The 4,644-nt window shown below is 39.6% G+C and overlaps 1 long non-coding RNA gene across 1 annotated transcript; it reads left to right on the forward strand.

Moving 5' to 3' along the window:
• Positions 1-17: 17 nt before the first annotated feature.
• LOC111408026 lies at positions 18-1,324 on the forward strand. The gene is made up of 3 exons (XR_002705271.1): positions 18-714; positions 878-919; positions 996-1,324. It is a non-coding gene; the product is annotated as an uncharacterized LOC111408026 (long non-coding RNA).
• Positions 1,325-4,644: the final 3,320 nt, after the last annotated feature.

The following is a 4,644-nucleotide window of genomic DNA, read 5'->3' on the forward strand; positions in this document are numbered from 1 at the left end:
CCCCCCCCCCTCTCCAGTTTCATCTTCTTCATTAAATTCCACCTGAGATGCTATTTCTCTTTCTGAATCTATATAGCTCATTTCGCTAACTCAACCCAACTTTTTATAGAGAAGATCGATCCTAAAACTTTAAATATGAAGAAGTCAACCTCCAAACTGAAAACTCAATTAACTTCCTGGAAAAGAATGCCCAACAACCTGTTTTGGAAGAGCAGAAATTATTTGATATTAAATCACACAATTGGAATAGAAATCTCCAAAGTGGTCCAATCAATATCAGCCACATACCCACCTACGAAGTACCCAAAAAATGAACTTCAAAATTCCAAATTTAATGCATAATCCAAATCAAATCCCTAACTGAAACCTTCAGTACGTCTTTTTCCTTGCAGTGTTGTTTAGCTTTAGCCCACCCAAAATTCAACTTGAAATAAAAGCTTTGTTTAAATTTCTTCTCATACTGGAATAGATTGTACCGAAAGAAAACAAAAAGGGTCTAAAACCAACTGCTTATTATCTCTATAAAGCCTGGATTTCTCTATCTACAGACTTTGACTGCAGAGATTTGAGAAAAGGGGTGGAAAGACGTCGCAGTCTTCCGTTGATTTTTTTTTTTCATCATAGAAAATGGTCAAAAACTTGATGGGTCACTTGACCCACCAAGCCCCGCCACTGTTCTGCCATGTGTAATACCTTCCTGATTTCTGTTAAACTGTAAGTAGTTCTCATTTTGTTCAAGGAGAGGTGTGATTTTAATTTACTGCGCAAGTGTTTGGTTTCTTGAGAATAATGAGTAGTTGTGAAGTTTTATTTTTCTTGTAAGCAGTTAATTCCGTATTGTGCTCTATAGCTTCTAACGAGTTATATGTTTTGTCAGGTACTAGGGGTTGATCGAAATGCTTAATGAATATCTGCTACAGTAATGGCACTTTCCCATACAGAATTGAATAATTTTTTACCTTTTTTCCCTTCATATTTTCTGTTCGACTTTGTAGGTGTCTCAGAAATCTCTATTGAGGAGTATGGCCTCTAGCTTGAGGGATTCAGTTTCCTACGCTCTGCTCGATGCTGCTAAGCAACAACAATTTCTAAATGCCTTTGATAACACGGGATTCAAGTCATCAGATAAACTCATACTGGCATACAAACCTAAGAGAGGAACTTATGCTGTATTTCAGGGTGAAGTAACTGAAGAGGAAACAGAGAGATTTGTAAGTTCAGTACTGAATGGAGATGTACAGTTTACCAAAACAAAACAGAAGCCTAGTGTAAAATAACAGCTGACCACATTTGCTTTCGAATATATAGAATCATAGTTTCTCCTGCTGCTTTTCTTCTTCCTTGTTCACCATTATAGAATGTTACACTTGATTGTTTAGCACAGTACGCATGAAGAAAGGGAAAGAAGTAAACTTTTGTCCACTGATATCCTTAGCGGCTTACATGTCGTATAAAGCAAGGATTATGTTACAAAGTAAATCTTGCTTAAAAGAAAGAATGAAATAAACAGGTTCTTTTTGTTTTTTTGACAACCAACCAAACTCGTTGCATTAAGAAGTCATTGAAAAAATACTCGACGAATGAAGGAATACAAAGTGAACAGCTAGGTCATTGTAATGAAAGACTTTAGATTTTATTGGGATTAGAACACCAAGAACCCCATCTCATTTCTCGAAGAGGAGCTGTAGAATCTAAACAGATTAAAGCATTTGAGGAAAGGGAGTCATCTGATTTAGAAATGATCTCCTACCCATGGTAGGTAGGATAAAACATGCTCATTGTTGTCGTATTAACGGTTAAGTTTATAATTTTTCACAATTCAACGTTGAATTGTCAAAAATTGTAGGCCCACGTCAACTATGGGCAAGATAAAGTAGGAGATCATTCGCCCCTCAAGGAGTGGCGGAGGCTTTTTGTTACGAGTTCAATTCTTCCTACAAACACTTTTTCAATTGAGCATGTCGCACCGGGTTTGCTTAGTGTGGTTTACTTGGCTAGCGTGGTTTGCAGGCTATTGCGTCAGTTTAAGGGTTTACCCAATATGCACCCGAAGGATAGCGGCTACGGGTTCCCCTGTCATAAAAAAAAAAAAAAAATAGATCATTTTGGTCACCTGATTTCCCTTGCTGCACTACATCAAGCACTTACCTAAAGAGCCAAAGCCATTTGTACCAAAATAGATACATAAGGTCGGCCCCAAGTAGATCCATGGATGATAAAAAATTGCAAAAAAATGCCTACCTTCCTTTTTGTGTGTATTCTATAATACCTCTGTGAAGCCCTATTCTGTAGGCATAGTGGGGTTCTACCTAAAGTTAGTGCTTGATTCTCGCTAAAAGGAGACCTTAACATTTCCTCCAAACTTAGTGATTGAATCTTTACAAAAAGGGGACCTTACATTCCCGAAGAGCCATGGCTTCTGCATCCTCCTGGAAAACAAGATTGCCAATACACTTAGTTAATGCAACCAGAACAATTCCCTCAAGGTACTGTATCACAGAGCGTAACATTACAGCCTCTCGTTCAGTCTGAGTGCCACATCAGTTTTTAACTTGAAGTGTCGCGAGGTGAATTCAAATCAAGATGCGTGCACCCCTTATTGCCAAAGTTGCAGACTGTCGGTATGGGTATTGCCTAGTGACAAATCTAGGAAAAAATTCAATACGAGCTAATACGTATAAAAAAAAATATTACACATAAAGAAAAATATTTTACTTAAATTTTTTTTTTAATGGACATTTGGGCCGAAGGGCCCTGGATCCGCCCACGGTATTGCCCACTGTCCAATAGCAATCAGGGGGTGATATCCAAAGTAGCATCCACATGAGTTTACAGCCATTCTTTATGAAGTAGTCTTATTATTTTAGAACCTTGCTGATTTGATAGCTTGACAAAGATTGACCAAAATTTTGATTTCTGACTGCCTATGCCTCCGCGATGATTCGGGTGAACTGTAATGCCGTATCTGCTTGCCCCAAATCAGCGGTTCCATTCAAACAACTCCCAATGACAAATTGCTATGATGTCAAAAATCGTGGAATCCGGTTGCAGGGTAAAGCACCCCTCCAACATCCCCCAGCATCCCGCCTTCTTCAAGACCTTAGCTGAGCTGAGTGTAAATAGCACGTGCATAAAATCCTCCTCCATAGCACATCGGCAAGACCCCAAACTTATATCAATTCGACGCTTCCTAAGGTTGACTTTTAAGAGGGCAGAGCGTCCTGATTCATTCTTCTGAAACAAATTGGATTTTTGGGACGACTCTAAGTTCCAAACTGAGGGCCAAACGGATCACTCAGACTGTGCATTCACCCGTCTCGTCAAAGTGCCAAATCAATCTATCTTCTCTACCATGCAGGCTTAACAGGTTTGAAGAAATAATCTCTGTCAATAGGTCCGAATACTTTAACTGCTCTGATGCCATCCTCGACATGGTACCATACTGATGCGACAACAGGAAATTCAAGGCTCGTGCCTCTAAGCTGGATAAGAGGTTGGTTACGACTTACGAGCCTCTGAGGTGGAGAAGAGATTAGCGAGGCAGGACGAGCTGCTCTTCAACTTGGAAGTAAAGCTGGAATCTCAAAATGCCTGAAAGCACAAGCCAGCAAAAAGGCTGTTCTCCAGGCTCTGAAGGACTTACAAGTTGCCATAAGAGCTGGGCAAGCTGATTGAAGCACACCATGAAGATGTCAAGGAGAACTCTAAGGATCTGCATAGCGTGGGAACTAAATGGTTAGCCAGTCAGAAAAATGAGCTGCAAAGGAAATAGGGGGACTCTGATCTTTTAGATATTATCGAGCATGGTGGTTTAGGCAAGCTTTCATAGTGAAGTGATGCTGATGTCAATATCGAAGCTCAAGACTCGACTCCCCTGATGGCCCTACCTCATGCACAGGATTGCTGCTACTATATCTAGTTTATGCCTAATTGTAGTTCAGACCGTGTGAAACAACACTTCTTGTGGTAGAATGATAAAATACTAATAATCATGTTTAGCTTAGCTAAGCCCTGAAATTTTGGCTTTATCAAGAGCGATACCAAAAAAATAAGAGCTATCTTCTTTGACAAAGAAGAGATAGCAATGGGACCTGAGAGCCACAATAACAGAAAACTCTTTGCACTCACATCAATTTTACACTGAAAGCTGCTTCGGAATGGACAAATCTAATACATCTTGAGAAAGCCCTCAAACAGCCAACTTCAAGATTTAAAACATTGAACTGAAAAACAGGATATAGTCTGAAAGATTAATAAGAATAAGAAGTAATAGTCTCAGCCAGTTGTACATACTGGTAATAGCTTGACAGTCAATCTTTGTGTTCCAAGTAAATTACACACATCGACATACACAATTTGCTGTGTAACATAACAAAGGTTAGCATAACATTCCCTCAGCTACTTTCTGGACAGCATTTCATTGTTCTGTTGTTCCCATGTTCAAAAGGAGATGCTCAATTTTTTCATCCCTGGCGCTGGGGCGGAGGAGAAGGGGAAGCAGGCAGTTTTCTTGCTCCACTGCAGCGCATTCAGGATCCTTCCAACAGGATCCTTCCAAGGTTTGAAGGCTCCTTCCATCGTTTGATTCTGATTCAAAATGAAACAAAAGTTCTTCAGTTTAAGAATGTTATTAAAACTTTCATT

Source organism: Olea europaea, chromosome 13, assembly GCF_002742605.1.
Source record: "Olea europaea var. sylvestris chromosome 13, O_europaea_v1, whole genome shotgun sequence".
NCBI classification, from domain to species: Eukaryota; Viridiplantae; Streptophyta; class Magnoliopsida; order Lamiales; family Oleaceae; genus Olea; species Olea europaea.